The sequence below is a fragment of the Equus caballus genome, chromosome 28 (assembly GCF_041296265.1).
Source record: "Equus caballus isolate H_3958 breed thoroughbred chromosome 28, TB-T2T, whole genome shotgun sequence".
Classification (NCBI taxonomy): domain Eukaryota; kingdom Metazoa; phylum Chordata; class Mammalia; order Perissodactyla; family Equidae; genus Equus; species Equus caballus.
This window is the reverse complement of record NC_091711.1, coordinates 44,053,362-44,073,056: the sequence shown is the minus strand read 5'-3', so window position 1 is coordinate 44,073,056 and position 19,695 is coordinate 44,053,362. Positions and strand designations below refer to the sequence as shown.

The window sequence follows — 19,695 nt, the reverse complement described above, 5'->3', positions numbered from 1 at the left end:
CAATGGGTAGCAGTTGGGGCAAATGATACACTAACTACCAAGCTTAAAAGGAGAAGCTGGGGCATGAAGTGTCCACAGGGGCTTTGAAATCTCTGACACATTCCTAGGAATCCAAGAGGCCATGCATATGTGTAGGGCTGTGTGCGGCTGTGTGTATATTCAGGAAAGTCTGGGCAGCCCTAAGCTCTCACCTCTGACTGACCTTGAGATTCTGTGCAAGCGGGAAATGAGGGCAGAGGGAAGGTTTTAAACTCTAGAGCTGAGTGTTGAAATCACGTCCCAGAACACAGAGAGCCACTCTGTACAGCAAACCCTGGGAGAGTTATTGTTTCCAGGCACTTCAGGAAATCTCTAATCAACCATTAGTTGATCACCAAGCTAACTGAATAGAAACTTCAGTGGCCGCATACAAGGAATAGAGACTTAGCAGATTTTGATCAGAAAAGTCACTAAGCGAAGAAACAACTGACCCAAATAACAAGCCCTGGGGAGCAAAAAGAATCTAATTTTCAGAGTTGCCATATTATCTTATTTGAAATGTCCGGTTTTCAACAAAAAATTACAGTACTTGCAAAGGAACAAGAAAGCATGGCCCATTTACAGGAAAAAGGCAGTCAATGGAAACTGTCCCTGACAGTGAAGTTGCTGGACACAGACTGCATATCAGCTAATCCAATATGTTCACAGGACTAAATGGAACCTTGCATAAAGTATCAAGGAAAGTGGGAGAATGATGTCTCATTAATTAAAGACTATGCATAATGAGACAGAAATTATAAAAAGGAACCAAGTAGAAATTCTGGAGTTGACAAGTACAATAACTGATATGAGAGTTCACTGCAGGAACTCAAGAGCAGATTTGAACAGGCAGAAGAAACATCAGTGAACATGAGGACAGCTCAGCTGAGCTGATCCAGGCTGAGGAACAGAAACAAGAATGAAGAACAATGAGCAGAGATTCAGAGACCTGTGGGGCAGCATGAAGCAGACCGCATACGCATAATAGGAGTCCCAGCAGAAGAAGAGAGAGATAAAGGGCTAGAAGGAATATTGGAAGAAATATTGTACACTGAGTACTCTAAAAAATGAGAAACATTGATCTATACATCCAAGAAACCCAGTCAACTCCAAGTAGGATAAAATCAGAGATTTACATCTAGACATATCATAATCCAACTGTCAAAAGTCAAGGAGAGAACTTTGAAAGCAGCAAGAATGATGTGAGACATACCTCATCATGAAAAAAGGATCTGTCCTCAATAACAATGACATCCAATTTCTAAACAGAAGCCATGGAGGCCAGAAAGTAGGGGGATGACAATATCCCTCAGGAACTGACTGGAGAGTATCACAAGCTTGGGAAATCAATTGTCCAGTTAGCGTAAATGGGGAGCTCAGAGAAGAACCCTGTTGCCCCTTGACACCCAGGTTTAAACTTGCCACTGCCAGGCCAGAGCCTGGGAATCTGGGCTGTGCTGCAAGTCGGGTGAGGACCCTGAGTCTTCGAGGGGGCAGCCTTCACCAGAAGAGGTCCCATGCAGGCATCCAGGGGCATCAATGAGAACCAGGGCACTTGGTGCTGGGTCTATGTGTGAGAATCTGCGCACCTTGAGTGCAACTGTGAGTTTGTATGTTTACATGAGTGTTTTCTGAGTGTAGGTGGCTTTGTGAGTGTGTAGATTTCTGTGTGGTGTTTCTATGTGTTTGTGTGCACGTGTGAGCATGAGGGTAAGAATCTGGGAATGGATAAGTGGTTTGTGTGTGATCAGGTGTGTCTGTGGAGGCAGGTGAGATCTGGGAAGGCAAAGACATATTCTGGGGACAAGATGTGACCACATTAGGGAGTGTCTGCCTAATGTGACAGGTGGGTGGGAGGATTACGTCCCAAGATCCAGGTTTCTTCCTCAGAGCTTGTACAATGCTAGGGGTAAGGACTTTCCTTTCCTCTTCCCTCCCCCAGGATCAGCACCAAGAGAGGAGGAAAAAACAGGACTTCTCTGGCCATTACTGCACCTGACCTTCCCTGGCCCCTTCCTGGACCCTCTGGCAGCACAGTCATCTGAAGAGGTAGCCTCAGGGCAGAGGAGAGAGGCCAGTCTCAGCTCCTTTATAAAGGGGCCCAGGCTGGTCAAATCCTCAGGGTTGGTGACAGTGACCTGCCTGGCCTGGTCCTGGTGCCTGATCTGGTAAGGAGCGCCAGTGTGTCCCGAGGAGCCCAGTGTCTGCTGAGGCAGCCATGGGGCTGCTGACCAGGGATCCATTGGGGCCCCTGACCATTACCGTGGCCATCTTCCTGCTCCTGGTGGACCTGAGGCACTGGCGCCAATGCTGGGCCCCACGCTACCCATCAGATCCCATGCCCCTGCCTGGGCTGGGCAACCTGCTGCAGGTGGACCTCCAGGACAGTCAGGAAGGTGGGGGGGAGTACAGATGTCCTGGAGACCCCATGTAGCAGCAGTCAGTGGTGGGTGAAGCCACAGGCTGGACAAGGAGCCGGTGGAAAGGAGGAGGCAGGTGTGAGAGGCCTCCTGGGGGAGGGCAGCTGGGCAAGGCCTGGGGGACAGTTTGAATTTTCCCATCAAAGGTCAGAGAGGGCAAAGGCCTGGAGGGGGTGAGACTTGGCAGAAAGTTTGGGATGCAGTGGGACAGAGCTTAAGTTCTGTGAGCCTGAGTCCCTTCTGATGACATCAGGAGGAAAGGTCCTGTGATTGGGGGAGAGGAGTCTGGTCATGAGCCTCATTTAAATCAGGAAATCGAGGCTAAGAGGGGACAGTGACCAGCTTCAAGTCTTTTGCAGCTGTGAGACCTTGGGCCTCACTGCTCACCTCTGTGAATGTCAGTTTTTTCACCTATAAAATGGGATGCTAACTTGGCCTACTGACAATGGTGGTGACCTCTGCAAAGTCACTGCTGGGTGGTCTGATCTAACGTGAGGTCCTCAACCATAGAGGATGTGACTCCCAATGTCATGAGGCCAGACAGACTCCTTGCACCTGCACTTGCAGCTGCACTCCTCAGCTGGCAGTTGAGGAGTCCCCCAAGGCTAACCCCAGGAGACTGTGGCCGGCAGCCTGGCGGGGGCCGGGCTTGACCAACGCCCTTGACCATCGACCTGCAGCTGCGGCATCGCTTCGGGAACGTGTTCAGGCTGCAGCTGGCCTGGATGCTCGAGGTTGTGCTCAACAGGCTGGCGGCCATGTGTGATACACTGGTGTACCTCAGCAAGGACTTGCCCACTGCTCTTTGGTTCCCACACTTGAGCTGTGGGTGGAGCCCAAAGCAAGTGGAGGAGGGGCAGACCCATCATTGCCGGGACTGGGCCCTTAGGGACCTGAGAACTGACCTGGCCTAACCCACGCAGGTCTCAATCGTGAGGCAGGGAGAATGGCTAGCGAATGGTCGGTGCAGGGCGTAGAGGAAGGAGCCTATACCAAGGCTGGGGCAGGAGGAGTGAGAGTGCCCCAGAGGACCGGTCTGTACAGGAAGGAGGTGGACCTGCGTGAGCAGGGAGAGGCGGTGGGGCTGGAACCAGTCCACAGCAGGAAGGGGGGTCATTGTGTGGAACTGAAGTGTGGAATTGGAGGCGGGGTAGGTCAAGGCGTTTGAGGGGTTGGCAGGGGTGGGTCTGACCCAAAAAGGGGAGACATTCTAAGCAGGTGCAGAGGGTGGGCAGGGACCCACATTCCCGCATCATCACCCATAGTTTACACTGGGGCTCACTCTTGCTGTTGCACATTCTATGAGTTTGGCCAAATGCATACAGACATGTATCCACCAGTGTAGGGTCACACAGAGAAGTTTCATTGTCCCAAAGATCCTCTGGCTCCAGCTGCTCATCCCTCCCTCCCCCCAGCCCCAGGCGACCACTGATCTTTTTTCTGTCTCCATAGTTTTGCCTTTTCCAGAATGTCATTCAGGTGGAATCATTCAGGATGTAGCCTTTTCAGATTGCCTTCTTCCATCCCGTAAGAGGCATTTAAGGTTCATCCATGCATTTTCAAGGCCTAATGTCTCTTTTCTTTTGAGTGCTGAAGAATATTCCATTGTCACAATGTACCACAGTTTATCCATTCATCTTGGCTGCTTCTGAGGTCTGGTGATTATGAACGAAGTTGCTGTCAATATCCCTGTGCAGGTTTTTTGTGGACACAATTTCTCAGCTCCTTTGAGTCAATGATTTTTGGATTATGGTAAGAACGTTGTGTTTTACAAAGAACCGCTAAACTGCCTTCCAAAGTGGTGGTGCCATGAGGCGGGCCCAGTGGCGTAGTGGTTGGGCTCCGTCGCTCTGCTTCTGCGGCCCAGGGTTCGCAGGTTCCACCCGGGCCGACTTAGCACAACTCCTCAAGCCACGCTGTGGCAGCGTCCCACCTAGAGAAGAGGAGGATTGGCACAGATGTTAGCTCAGTGACAATCTTCCTCACAAAACAAACAAACAAAAACAAAGTGGCTGTGCGGTTTTGCATTCTCACAGGCGGTGTATGAGACTTCCTGTTGCTCCACGTCCTGCTCAGCACTCGGTGTTCTCAGTGTCCTGGATTTTGACCATTCTAACAGGGGTGTAGAGATGTATTTTTTTTAATAACTTTAAAATCCTGGTTAAAAACACATAAATTTAGCTTGTTACCCAGTAAGTGGACAGTTCAGTGGCGTCCAGTAGATTCACATTGTTGCGCGGCGGGTCCCCAGAACCTTTTCATCCCGCCAAGCCCGAGCCCAGGACCCATTAAGCAGCTCGGGGAGGCGGGCCCCGCCCAGCGCCCTCCCGCCCCCGTTCCCTCCTCGGCCGCGGCCCCCGGCGCCCCCCGGCGCCCGCCTGCGGAACTGCAGCCGCGGCCGCCCCGCCGGCGCCTCCGCCTGGATCCTGCGCTGCGAGGGCGGGTCCGCACGGAGTCAGGCGGGGCGGCCAGGCCCGGGGCCCGCAAGCTGCGCTCGGCTTCCGCTCTATCTCTGTCCCCAGGGAGGGGCGGGAATGGGGGTTTCCCCAGGGCGCTGCATGCCGCGGGGGGAGGGGCAAGGCCAGCAAAATGCCCCCGACTTTCCCAGCGCCCGGGCTGGGCTGCAGCTTCCTACCTGATTCTAGGGCGCTCACCCAGGGTTTGCCTCGCATCGCGTTGGGGACCCAGGGCCAAGTCTTGATGCTTGGGGGACCAGGGCCGGGAGCTTCCTGCTCTGCCATCGTGCTGACGTCACCCCTGAACTCTAAGTCTCAGGTCGCAGTGTCCAGAGGACCCTTCCCTGTGCCAGCGAACACCTGTGACACATGTGGTCCTTGGGGGCCGCTCACCCCTCTACCCCAGCAGCATCATCAGAGCAGAAACACAGCGAGGGCGGGCTGTATTTCAAAAATCGAAGTCTCAGTAACCTACGTGTAGAGAGTAGTTCACAGCATGCGGGGTTTTTTAGTAGTTTTTGAAAATTATTTTATTCAGCTCATATTGGCTTACGGTATTACGTAAATTTCAGGTGTACATTATTATATATCAGTTTCTGTATAGACTGCCTCGTGTTTACCACCAATAGTCTAGTTTTCATGTCACCATACATATGTGCCACTTTACCCATTTCACCCTCCCCCTCTCCCCCTCCCCTCTTTCCCTCTGGTAACCACCAATCTGTTCTCTTTGTCCCTGTGTTTCTTTGTCTATCTTCAACATATGAATGAAATCATATGGTCTTTGTCTTTCCCTGTCTGACTTATTTCGCTTAGCACAATATCCTCAAAGTCCATCCATGTTGTTGTAAGTGGCACAATTTTGACTTTTTTTATGCGTGAGTAGTATTCCATTGTGTGTGTATATATATTATCACATCTTCTTTATCCATTCATCCGTTGATGGGCACTTGGGTTGCTTCCACGTCTTGGCTATAGTGAATAATGCTGTGATGAACATAGGGGTACATAAATCTCTTTGAATTGCTGATTTCATATTCTTTGGATAAATACCCAGTAGTGCAATAGCTGGAACATATATTTCTATTTTTGATTTTTTGAGAAGCCTCAGTACTGTTTTCCATAGTGGCTGCACCAATTTGCATTCCCACCTGCAGTGTAAGGGGGTTCCCTTTTCTCCACATCCTCTCCAACACTTCTTATTTCTTGTCTTGTTAGTTATAGCCATTCTGATGGATGTGAGATGATAGCTCACTGTAGTTTTGATTTGCATTTTCCTCATTAGTGATGTTGAACATCTTTTCGTGTGCCAGTTGGCCATCTGTATATTTTCTTTGGAAAAATGTCTATTCATATCCTCTGCTCATTTTTTGATTGGGTTGCTCATTTTTTTATTGTTGAATTGTTTGAGCTCTTTTTATATTTTGGAAATCAACCTCTTGTCAGATATATGGTTCGAAAATATTTTCTCCCAGTTGGTGGGCTGTCTTTTTGTTTTGCTGATGGTTTACTTTGCCGTGCAGAAGAATTTTAGTCTGATGTAGTCCCATTTGTTTGTTTTTTCCTTTGTTTCCCTTGCCTGAGTAGACATGGTATTCACAAAGATACTGTTAAGACTCACGTCAAGGAGTGTACTGCATATGATTTCTTCTAGGACTTTTATGGTTTCAGGTATTACATTCAAGTCTTTAATCCATGTTGAGTTAATTTTCTGTATGGGGTAAGATAATGGTCTAGTTTCATTCTTTTGCATGTGGCTGTCCAGTTTTCCCAACTCCATTTATTGAAGAGACTTTCCTTCCTCCATTGTGTGTTCTTGGCTCCTTTGTCGCAGATTAGCTGTCCATAGATGTGTGGTAATATTTCTGTGCTCTCACTTCTGTTCCACTAATCTGTGTGTCTGTTTTTCTACCAGTACCATGCTGTTTTGATTACTATAGGCTTGTAGTATATTTTGAATTCAGGGGTTGTGATACCTCCCGCTTTGTTTTTTTTTTTTTTCCTCAGGATGACTTTGGCTTTCTGGCGTCTTTTGTGGTTGCATATAAATTTTAGAATTCTTTGTTTTATTTCCATGAAGAATATCCTTGGGATTCTGATGGGGATCGCATTGAATCTGTAGAATGCTTTATGTAACATAGACATTTCAACTATGTTTATTTTTCCAGTCCGTAAGCCTGGAATACCGTTCTGTTTCTTTATATCTTCTTCAAGTTCTTTCAGCAATGTCTTCATTGCTGAAAGTTTTCAGTGTATAGGTCTTTCACCTCCTTGGTTAAACTTAACCCTAGGTATTTTATTCTTTCTGTTGAGATCATAAATGGGATTGTATTCTTGATTTCTCTTTCTGCTAGTTCGTTATTAATGTAGAGAAATGCAACTGATTTTTCTATGTTGATTTTGTACCCTGTAATTTTACCTTATTCATTCATTATTTCCGATCGTTCTGGTGGATTCTTTAGGGTTTTCCACGCATAGAATCATGGCGTCTGCAAATAGCGACAGTTTTACTTCATCCTCTGCAATTTGGATCCTTTTTATCTCTTTTTCTTGCCTAATTGCTCTGGCTAAAACTTCTAGTACGATGTTGATTAAGAGTAGTGAGAGTGGTCATCCTTGTCTGGTTCTTGTCGTCAGAGGAATGGCTTTCAGTTTAGAACCAGTGAGTATGATGTTATCTGTGAGTTTGTCATATATGGCCTTTATTATATTGAGGTTGAGCAGGTGTTTTGAGATGGCCAAAAATGCTGCTCTGTGACTTTCACCTCCTGAGGTGACCCCTGAGACTCAGTCTCCTCCATGCCTTGGGGACCATAAAGCCACCTGCCTTACAGGGCTGTGGGAGGACACGCAGAGTGAGCAGCAGTGCCTGGCACGTGAGTGCCTGATCAATGGGAGCTGCAATTGCACTATGATTGCAAAGGCCATTAGCCTCGTGGTTGTACTGTGTGCTCATTGTACTCATGTGATTTCCTCAAGGCCGCCTCATCCTGGGTAACAGGCCCCTAGTATCGGGGGGCTCTGCCTGAATTATAGGCATGTCTGTCCCTGCCCTTCATGTCCACATTAGGGTGACTGCTTGGGAGGGCGTGACACATCCAAAACAAAGGGTGGATAAAGATAATTTATTGAGGGCCACTGTGTGACCAACACTCACACCATCTTGTCCTCTGCCCCCCTGCTAACACCACCTGATTCTGACAGTGCTGGAAAGAAAGTTGCTGCCCACAGGACAGGACATTCAACTGAGACCAAATAGGCCACAGGCTGGGTCTGGGAGGTACTCAGGGTGCCTGTGAGTCTTGTTCTCCTGTCTATTGAGTGGCATCAAAACTGCTCTCTCAGCCACATGGAGGCCCAGCAACCCCAGCTCCCTACAGTCCCGACCTTGGCCAACTTGCAAAGCCTCAGTATCGAGCTGTCCTCCTCCTGCTGCCGCTCACCCCCTGCTCAGTACTCTGCTGTGGCCCTTTGGTCCAGCTGCCAGGTCACCTTCAACTGTGGCGCCAAGCCAGTCAAAGTCCTCCAGGAGTCTTCCCAGAGAGTCCTGCTCCAGCCTGGGGCAGTGTCCCCACGACTCTCAGAGCAGTCCCCTCACTGCTGACCTGGCCTGTCAGCTCTCTGCCAACCTGCTCCTCCCCTTGGCATGAGCATCTTGGAGCAGGGGCCCACCATCGTTTCCCCTCAGGCTGTGAGTGCCCCGCCCAGCACGTGGGATGTCCAGCAGGGCTGGAACACAGTCCAAGGCCTGAGCAAGGCAAGTTGCAGGCAATATGAGTAAACTGAGGAAGGCCCACTGGGCCCCAGCAGGCTACACCCTCTGGCCCTGGGCCATGCAGGAGAGTGGGGCTGCGGGTATTCAGAACGGGAGGAGCAGCTCTCACAGCCAAGCAGGAACTGCAAACGTTGAAAGCCAACAGCAAGAGGCCCCAGCCCCGGGGAGCCATCTCTGGGTGGCCATCTCTGAATGGGGGAAGAAGCTGGTCCTCTTACTTTTGGGGAGGGAGGGAGGGAAGGAGAGAACTGGGAGGACACAGGCGTGGGGAGTGCCTCCTGTAGGCCCTGTTTCATCTGGGGTAGAGAATTCTCCAGCTGGTTCCAGGATGAGAACTTGCCTCACATACCCCTGGGGTGGCTGTGGGGGCCTGACTCCCTCCCAGGAAATGCCCCTCCCCCACCCTCTGGGCTCCTGAGCCTTCCCATCTGAGTGGGTTTTGGCCTCAGAGAGTTCCTATCAGCTTCACTGATTTAAAAACTCAGCCTCAAATCCAAACCTTTTTCTTGTTGAAGAAGGAGGGTGCTGAGGCCAGTGGGCAGCAGCCCTGCCCTGGCATGGTTTGTTCTCTCCCAGCTCCACGCCCTCCCCTCCTCACCGCCCTACTTGCAGGGGGCAAGAGGCTGAGCAAGAGGGAGGGCTTGGTAGCCAAAATTCCAGCCAGGAGGTGGCACACACTGGCGTGGGGTAGTGCTGAGGTTTGCATCTTTCCTTGAGGGACCACAGAGTCAGGGTGGGAAGGGATGGGGCTGGAGCAGGGGGACCTGGCCCAGGGTGAGGGAGACGGCTGGTAAAGGGGGAGGCCCGAGAATCCATTCCGTGTGGTCCTCCGTAGACCTGTGAGGGTGTAAAGAAATTACATCGGCACCACTAGCTTTCCATCTCTTTGTCTTCCTGAAAGAGTTTGAGCAGCTGATGTTCAAGGATGAATGATCATGAGGAGGAAGCAGGCCCACTCCTCTGGGGACAGTCACATCCTATGCTAGGACACCCTAGTACCCTGAGCTTCCTGGCAACTCAGTCAACAAGAGCGAGTACCTACCCCACGTTTCTCTGAGTCAGGAAAGTGGACACAGGCCCTAGGAGATTCATCACCTGGGTGGCCTCAGGAGCTGGGAGGTCCAAGGACCAGTTTGTAACCAACTTAGGAAGGGTCTCTTGATCTTTGAACTGGTTGGTTGGGTGACTAGGGAGCTCTGAAAACAACCCTGCTGCCTCCCCACCCCCAGATTCAAACGTGTGATGACCACGACCCTGGGGAAACCAAGGAGCTGAGCCAAATGCCAGCCAGGTGAGGGTCCTCAGCATCCCTGCCCGCAGCCTCCAGGTGGTGAGAGTAGGGGATCAAGGGTATTGGTTGCAGGGAACCATTTTGAACATGTGCCCTGGTGCTGAGTGTGCATGTGTGGTTTTTGGTTTAAGTGGTGCATGTATTAACGTGTGTGTCTATGTGTTTTTGTGGGTGTGCAAATGTGTGTGTGCATGTGCTTGAGTGTCAGTATGTAAGCATGTGGGTAGTGTCTGATTGTGTGAGTAGTTTGTGAGTGTGTGATCTGTGTCAGTGTGTATTGAGTGTGTATTTCCTGAAGTGGGGGCCATGGAGAATTTTAATCATCTCCCACCCCGACCACCACCAGAGAGCCCTCTGATCATGTGACCTCCCAACAGCAAGTACCAGTACAAACCTAGGAGATGAAGGTCACTCAGGAGGAGGCAGGTGAGATATGGGAAAATGAGGATGTGTTCTGGGATGAGGCTGTGACCCCATTAGGGAGTGTAAGGCTTTGTGACAGGTGGGTGGCAGGATCAAGTCCAAAGACTGCTGATTCTTTCTCAGAGCCTGCACAATGCTGGAGAATCAGGCTGGGGGTGGGGACTTCCATTTTCTCCCACTCCACCCAGGATAACCACCTGGAGAGGGCAGCAGGGAGAGGACTTCTGTGGCCACCCCTGCACTGACCTTCCCCGGCCCCTCCTGCACCCTCTGGCAGCAGTCTCCCGAACAGGTTGGTTCAGAGCAGAGGACAAAGGCCAGTCTCAGCTTCCTTTAGGGAGAGCCTAAGCTGGTTGAGCCCTCAAGGTTGATGAGAGAGCCCTGCCTGGCCTGGCCCTAGTGCCTGATGTGGTCAGGGGTGCCATAGCTTCCAGACAAGCCCAGTGTGCACTGAGGCAGCCATGAGGCTGCTGACTAGGGAGACACTGGGGCCCCTGGCCGTGGCCATGGCCATCTTCCTGCTCCTGGTGGACCTGATGCACTGGTGCCAACACTGGGCTGCATGCTACCCCCAGACCCTATGCCCCTGCCTGGGCTGGGCAACCTGCTGCAGGTGGACTTCCTGGACCTGTGTTGCTGCTTTACTCGGGTGAAGAAGGTGGGAGGTGGGCACAGAGGTGCTGAGGACCATACATGTCAGCAGACAGTGGGTGGTGGTGATGCCACAGGCTGGACAAGGAGCTGGTGGAAAGGAGGAGGCAGGTGTGAGAGGCCTCCTGGGGGAGGGCAGCTGGGCAGGGCCTGGGGGACAGTTTGAATTTTCCATCAAAGGTCAGAGAGGGCAAAGGCTTGGGGGGGTGGGACTTGGCAGTGAGTTTGGGATGCATTTGGGTGCAGCTTAAGTTCTGTGATCCCGAGTCCCTTCTGATGACATCAGGAGGAAAGGTCTTGAGATTGAGGGAACAATGCTTAGTTATCCATCTAACCAAAGTGAGACTCACTGAAAAACAGAGAAAATCTTTATAGTCTCTTTATCAAGAGCAGACTAAAAGTTCAAGAAAATTATCCCTTTTAGGAGAAAGAAAACCAAATTTTAATTTTGCACCAGCTTACTTTTGATATTAAAACTGATTCACTTAATTAGATTTGTTGTAATCTTAGCCAACTTGACCATGCACAAGGTCAAGGTTTCCTCATTCTCAAACCTTCTCTAACTTTATTTTTACACTCAGAATTTGTCACATGCCTTCTTTGTTCCCTCCTAGTACTTTAGGACAAAATTATCTTTCTTAACAAAACAAACAAAAATATTTCCATTCTTTATACCTTCTTTACTGAAAACATATATCCTACTTTCCTTCAATACAAATGAAACTGGTAAACAGTTACCCATTGATGATTAGGTAGCTAGTAACTAAAGTTTTTTTTTTTAATTACTGATTATAGCCTTTAGCTGTTCACCCACCCATTGTTAACTATGTTGCTTAGGCAATATGCTATCTGACTCCCACAAAGTTCCTATTGATAACACCTCCCTGGAGCCTGGGTCACCATGGTAATGGGATGTTTGAGCTGTTTTTCAGGAATTAGGAATTAGGAATTGTCCAGTTCAGGCTGGTTGAGACCATCAACCCATCTCCTGGGCTTGCACTGATCCCTGATAAGTCACCTTTTGACATGAAGAGGCTAAAAACCCCACCCTCAGATCTTGCTAATGCCACCATTTTGTGAACATACATCCCATGAAGAGGTGTGAAGTCTGACTACACTTTTTCAGATCATCAATTACCTCATCTCTCCTCACCTTCAGTCATCTCTTTCCAAACTTTGGACCACCTTGCCCCCTAACCCGTAAATATCCCCAAGTCCCCATTTTCAGGGAGGCAGATATGAGACTCATTCTCCTACTTCCTTGTTTGGCTGCCTTATGATTAAACCCTCTCTCTGCTGCAATCTTGTCATCTGTGATTGGTTTTCTGGGCAAGGGGCAAAAACAAACTGGGTTTGGTAACACAAAGATGTTTTCCTTATTAATTTTTAGTAGGTTTAATTACATATATTAATCAGAATTCTTAACCCTTACAGACCTTAATTTTTAGTGAAAACTAAGAAGTAAACAATTTCGAACTGTCTTTTACATTAGCATTCTGTGGCTTGGAAAATTTATAAACACTTTTCATAATTTCTAGAAAAATGCTATTTTGTAGTACAACTTTTAATGAAATACAAGACATGTTTATTAATAGACTCAAACATCTTTTGGTTTCTCTGTAATAAGAGACCAAAAGTTGATAAACTTAGACATGTTTAGCAATAATGTTTTGGTATTTTATCTTATTTGAAAATGACCTAGATATTCAATGATTTTTTTCATTTAATTTCACCTAGCAAAACTTCAAAGTTTCAAGTTGCCACAGAGATTTTGGAAGTTATTTATTTATTTATTTCAGGGGAAGATGGGCCCTGAGCTAACATCTGTTGCCACTTTTCCTCCTTATTTGCCTCCCCCTCTTAAGCCCCAGTACACAGTTGCGTATAGCTGTAACTCCTTCCGGCCCTTCTCTGTGAGCTGCCACCACAGCAGGGCTGCTGACAGACAAATTGTGTGGTCCCACTCCTGGGAACCAAAGCAGTCTACTGAAGTGGATCCCAGCAAACTTTAACCACTAGACCATCAGAGCTGTCTCTGGAAGTTATTTTAAATACACATGCCATAAAACATAATTATTGTTAAAAAGTTTGCCCAAAAACTTTTATCTGTTTCACATCTATTTAGTTTACTTGTTGCCAATAATTAGTTAGATTGCCTGTCAAACTTCATGAAACCTTAGACAAAATTAGCTATCATTTTAAGTTACTGTTTTTATTATGTAGTTTTATAACACAGATAACATGAGTTTATTTCACTAATAAAGGCTTCATGTCTACGTCATATCCAATGTTCATAACTCTTAGTACAAGCCTGTTTCATTCAAACAGGCAAACTTAAATAAGTTTTCATTTACCGAAGATTAATTTATATCATGTTAGCTTGAAAAACATCTGGGTTAGTTTCTGTTACGTTTAGAAATAATTTATATAAGTGCTTACTTTAAGCCAAATCAATAGAGCTCTTAATTTGGGCCAGACCATTCAGAAGTAGAAAAATATCTCACATTTACAACATATATGTGTAGACATACATGAGGACACAGGTAGACACAGAGAGAGAGCTTACAGCTTCTATTAAATTTTTGGTATGAATCAGATGCAATACAAAGTTCACTAGTTTATTAAATAATTGGAGCCAAATTCTGTTTTGGTAGCTGGAAAGGTTATCTTATTAAATGGTTGGGTTTTTTTTCTCTGATGAGAACCATTTGCATTTCAAAGAAGGAGTCTCAGGTCTTAGAGAAGATGGGAGCAGAAAATTTACATCACAAAAGCATAGAGAAAGCATTCAAGTTTTCTTCAAGATGGTGTTTCTGGGACATATTCACCTCATCAGTTTCTAACATCTCAATAATATCTACAAGCATTTGGAGAGGAACAGAGGAGGCTTTTGGACTGGCAAAAGAACAAGTGAACTTTGAACCACCTTCTAGAGACATACCTCTGGCCTTGCAGGGATTTGCAAGACAAACTCAGTTGTTTCTGTTACTACACAAACAGCATGATCCGAGAGACAAAAGCCAACCGTCAAGAGGCAAGATGGTGGCAGAGAAAGGGCATTTCATTACAACTTGCTAGCAAGGGGGGAGATGGCCAGCTAATGTCTGAAAGAACCTTCTTAAGGGGTCACAGAATCTTGAAGCAGCTATATAGGCCAGCAGGTTATAGTGGAGGGGTTAGGAATGTTGACCCAGGCGTCACCACACCAGATGTTTCAGTATTCATTGATGAGGGCTATCACCATAGACTCTCTGTTCGGGGGTCATCACATTCCTAAGGAACTCAAAAGAATGAAGTTATCGTCTTTTTGCAGCTGGGAGGTACGCGTACAAATAGGGGTCATAACATCTACAGAGCAGGTGGGTCTCCTGGAGGGTGCATATCCAGCCAGGTTAGTCAGAGATCATTCAAAGTTACAATACGGTTTCTTTTCTACCATATGGCTTCCCTTACGCCAACCTCGTGTTGAGCTGGTATCATTCTCTGCCTCCATGATGGGTGGTAGATTCTGGTGCCGGGAAGCCGAGGAGTAGGGGTTTGGGAAGCTTCAGTTTCTTACAAGGACTTGTAATTAGTCAAAACTTCCCCATGAGGCTCCCTGGCTTTTAACAATTTGTAACTTCTATTTACCTTGTGAAGCTCAGGGACACAAAGGCCAAAGAAACCGATATTTACATACAAACATAATTAAAGAAGGAAGGAAAGCGGAAGGGGCTCAGGAGTGCCAGGTGTGGGATCATCACAGACCCTCAGCAGACTCTCCTTAGACAAAAGTTTCTAATCTGCTGAATGTGACATTCCTAAGGAATCTAAGAAAACAGTTATTTTCTTATCAGAGAGAGACAGAACGGTTTAGACAGAGGACTTAAATCTTCTGCTAACAAGTCATTTTAGCTACTGATTACCGACTGGCTCCTTAGTGGCTTGCCTCCAAGCAGTTTTCAGTGTTTCTCTAAAGCACACTGAGAGAACAAGCTGGGGAGGGGGCTTAGACATGGAGTCTCGCATGTTAACTTGGTTTCAAACGTATGGCACCTTTTAAAACGTCTGTACAAAGTGCTTAATAAAGGCCCTCCTTCCAAGTGCACAGTTCAACTCTAGACCATTTGCCTTGCGGGAGGGGGGTGGAGCTTTCATTAGAGTAGTCATTGCAAGAGCTTTCTAAAAGTTTTCTCAATTTAGAAGTTTTCCAATTTAAGGACCTATTGTCTGCCCATTGACAAGTAGGATCTTAATAGCAACTCAAACCAATAAGCCTTTTGTGGCTTAACCAGGACCCAAGAGCAATCTCCAAAAGAGAGTCCATAAAAGCAGCCCTCACAACATCTGGAAAGTTCACTCCCAAAAGTAGTCTAAGAAAAGAAAGGCCTCTGTTGCACAGCTGGTAGCGCACAAACAAGCAGTGAAGGCTGACGTGACAAAGGCCCCCGATGGACTGGGACCCCTCATGAGAAACTCCCCTGAGAGCTGATACAACCAGATGAAGAGAGTACATCCCGGAACGCCAGTTCTACTCTACTAGCCATCAAGATGCACACTGGTACATGCATCCTCTGAATGGCGGAGACCAAAGAGGTCACACAGCCAAGCTCTCAAAACATAGAACAAGACAAAAGAAAAAGCCTCATCCTATGTGCACTTAACAGCTTTAGCTAAGCCTTGGGTCTCTCGGAGCCAAACTAATACCTAGGAGGGAGGTGCTGTAGGGGTGGAGATTGTGTGTGTTTTATAGAGTACCTCATTGTATGGAAATTTTCTTGAGGTTGGCAGGGGACCTGTTGTCATCTACCTGGTTCCATGACCAGCTTATCCTATCATGGGAGTCTTCTTGAGGCAGTGCACACCCTGATGGCTCTTAACTGCTCCACTCGTGCCCACCAATATTGCAGCTCTTTTGGCTTCCAAGACGCCCCTTAGACAGCTTTCACCTTGTGCGCATATTAACCCCCAGCAAAGTTCGCTCCACGCTGGGCCAGATAACAGCTGACAGAGATGCCTGCATCTTGCCCTATCCTTTTTCCTTTCTGTGTCAAATGACACAGAAGACAGGGACAAGGAAAAATGTGACCACCTCTGGAAGGAGAAGGATCAATAAACCAATGAGCACTGAGACCATTTTTTACCCAGAATAACTGAATGATCCATTGTCTGGCCATTTTCTCCAGAGTCTAACAATATTATGCCTGTGCAACCTAATAAAAGAATATCATCTTTTCCTTTTTCATGGGCTTGAAGATACAGTTGCCCAGTTTGGGAGAATGCAGCCTAGGGGGACATTGGTGGAGAATGAATTTTCATTTCCCATTCTTTCAGAATTTAGACTTGGCAGGTCAAAAGTATACTTATGCTGCAGCTCGAACCAGAGAGCAAAAATATGGGATATCCCCAAAACCAAGACCCTTACAGTGAAGGCCAAACAAAGGCTTCCTTTTTGGAAGTCAAAGCAGAAGGAAGAAGAAATAAGAATCTGGTCACTTGTACCAAAGTTACCAAAAAGATATTTTCCAAACCCAGAAATCATTTCTCTATTGCAAAAGAAGCTACGTGCCAGAGTTGGCGGTGTTAAGGCAGGAAAAAAAATTCCAGAATGGGCCCTGGGACAGGTGGTCCCAGGGAGCTGCTGGACTCATCCACTGGTTCACCACACTGGCAAGGGGCTGATGAACTACGGGCAAAAGAGTCCATTTGGACTTTCCTCCTGGCTGAGTCGCCAAATTGTTGCTGGACTAGGTTCATTTTGCCTGATGCACAGTTATGCCAATCACCAAGGCAACAAGTTTGCAAAGAGAAAGGATTTTATCTCAAGACAGCCAAGCAAGGAGGTGGGAGAATAAATCTCAGATCAACAATGGGGACTCGGGGATACTCATGGGGTAGGGGCAAGGTGGTCTGAAGTGTGGGGATAGATGGTATTGGGAGGGAGGAGAAGGGAGGTAATTGCTGATCTGCGCAAGCGTGGTCAAGCTTCGTGCCTCTTCACAGGATTCGTGTTCACAAAATGGCGGTGTCAACATGACTGAGGGTGGAGTTTTTAGCTCCTTGATGTCAAAAAGTTCACTTACTGAGCATTTGTGCAGGCCCAGTTGATGAGTTGGTGGTCTCAACTGGCCTTAACTGGACAAGGTGTCTCAGTTCCTGAAAAACCACTCTTAATTACTCTCTTGATAAGTTGGGGTCAGTGGAACTGGTCCCAGAGGGCCTGTGGTTACTGGGATGGCGGCTGGAGAAGAGGAGATGAACGCAACCCCTGACCTGCACCATCCCCTCTCAGGATGCCCCTTTAGACCCAACACCCTCTTGAATAAAGCAGTGAGAAAGGTGATCTCCTCCCTCACCTATGGGTGCCACTTCAATTACAACAACCCACGCTCCCTCAAGCTATGGGACTGAACACAGCATTTACTGAAGGAGGAGTCAGGCTGCTTGCCTCAGGTGCGGAGTGGAGGGGGCCAAGGAGCCCTGCAGGTGAGCTCCATGGGGGAGAACTCTATGCTGCAATGGGCCTCCATGAAGGAGGGTTTGTCTAGAGGAGTACTGGGTGAGAGGGACCCAGGAGAGGACTAAGGCGCCAGTACATCCTTCATTGGAAGCCAATAGAACCCATGAGCTGCCGATTTTAGGTTTATCCTTCTGGGTTCCAGGCCAGGAGAGAGGGTCAAGGTCAGAACTTAGAGAGGAACCATGTCAATGGAGGGGACACCTCTGAGGTGGCTGGAACCTGACTGGGCCCAGGAGAACACCTGAGCAGAGGGAGGACCCAGGACCCCACGTCTATGCACAAAACAAGTGCTGACGCGATTCCTGTGCTCCTACACATCCTGGGGCTGCCTGCCAACGTCTTTCCGGGACATAGGACCTTCATAGTCTGATGGATGAACTCACTGCCAAACACATAATGGCATGGGACCTGGCCCAGCAACCCTGAGACTTGACTGACAGCTTCCTGAATGAGGTAGAGAAGGTGAGCTGACAGGGACAGGGACAGAGGTTGTGGGTTGAGGGCCCCATGAGGCAAACCTGGGCAAGGTGGGACCTATGTATCACCCAGTGACCAGACACCTGGGCTGATGGGTGCAGAGTGGGAGGCCATCTGGGGGCTTCCTTCCTCTGCCCCTGAACCCCCCGTCTCTGCATTGCCTGGGCCAGGGGGAACCTCAAGAACAGCTTCAATGATGACAACTTGCGACTGATGGTGGCTGACATTTTCTTTGCCAGGATGGTAACCACGTTGCCCACACTGGTCTGGACCCTCCTGCTTATGATCCTGCACCTGGATGTGAAGCATGAGGCCAACCTGGGGTCCCAGTGGGCTAGGCAAAGGAGGATAGGGACAGGTTGGGGGCCCTGAGCTTGTTTTGGCCACCAGGAGCTCCAAACAGAGACTAGGCCCTGAATCAGAGGTCAGAGTGACCTCCTCCTCCAGGTGAGCAGAGCCCCTGCACAGGAGTCAGGAGGAGGTCAGGGTCCACCCTTAGGGTTCTGACCACTAAGGGGAAACTTCTCTGTCCAGGCCATGTCCAACAAGAGATTGATGAGGCGACAGGGCAGGTGCAACAACCAGAGATGGGGGACCAGGCCCGCATGCCCTTCACCATGGCCGTGGTCCATGAGGTGCAGCGCTTTGGGGACATCATCCCACTGGGCCTGCCCCACATGACATCCCGTGACGTTGAAGTGCAGGGCTTCCTCATCCCCAAGGTAGGCCTGTGGCCCTCCTCACCCCAGCTCAGCTCCACATGCCCCCTGCTAGCCCCAGGTTGACCATTACCAGGTGGGACCAGGACCGGAAATCAAGCCACCTTGGCCTTATTCCAAAGTCACCAACTGTCCAGCCTGGTTGGGTGTGGGGATGAAGTAGAGACAGAGCTAGCCCCATCCATTCAGAACCCCCAGTCATGGGCGGGAGGTGACACAAACTAAAAGATGCCCCAGTGTGTTGGAGGAGCAGTGCATGCAAGGACAGGTGGCGATGAGCATGCCCATCGGAGGCTGGTCGCTTTGCCCTGCCATGGGGACAGGGAGGGTACCATGAAGTTTCTTGGGCTGAGATTGACTTGGAAGAGTCCAGGTGTGTGCCAGGCAGAGAGTGTGGCCCAGGAGTGTTTGGTGGCAGGGGTCCAGGCAACCCCCAGCCCAGACCCCACCCAGGAGGCATCTCCTGCCAGGGGCCCACCCTCATCACCAACCTGTCATCGGTGCTGAAGGACAAGACCATCTGGAAGAAGCCCTTCTGCATCCACCCTGAGCGTTTCCTGTACGCCCAGGACCACTTTGTCAAGCAGGAGGGCTTCATGTCCGTCTCAGCAGGTGCCTGTGGGAAGCCCGGCTAGCTGCCCCTCGCGGGGGAGGCTTGGTGGTGTGGAGGCCAAGTCCCCAGGCTCACTGACCCCCTCATACCCACCCACAGGCCACCACTCATGCCTCGGGGAGCCGACCTTCTACTTTCTGTCTCTGTGATTTTGACTACTCTAGGGACCTCACATAGGTGGAATCATACGGTATTTGTCATTTTATGACTTACATTTCAGTAAGCATGATGTCCTCAAGGTTCCTCCGTGTTGTGACATGTGTTTGAATTTCCTTCCTTTTTTTTTAGACTGAATAACGCTCCATTGGACGTATAGGCCACATTCGCTTTCCCTTGATTTGTCGATGGACAGT

The 19,695-nt window shown here is 48.7% G+C and overlaps 1 pseudogene; it reads left to right on the top strand.

The window, feature by feature from the left end:
* The first annotated feature begins 2,236 nt into the window (after window positions 1–2,236).
* Window positions 2,237–19,491, top strand: LOC106782716 (cytochrome P450 2D14-like; annotated as a pseudogene).
* The last annotated feature ends 204 nt before the right edge of the window (window positions 19,492–19,695 follow it).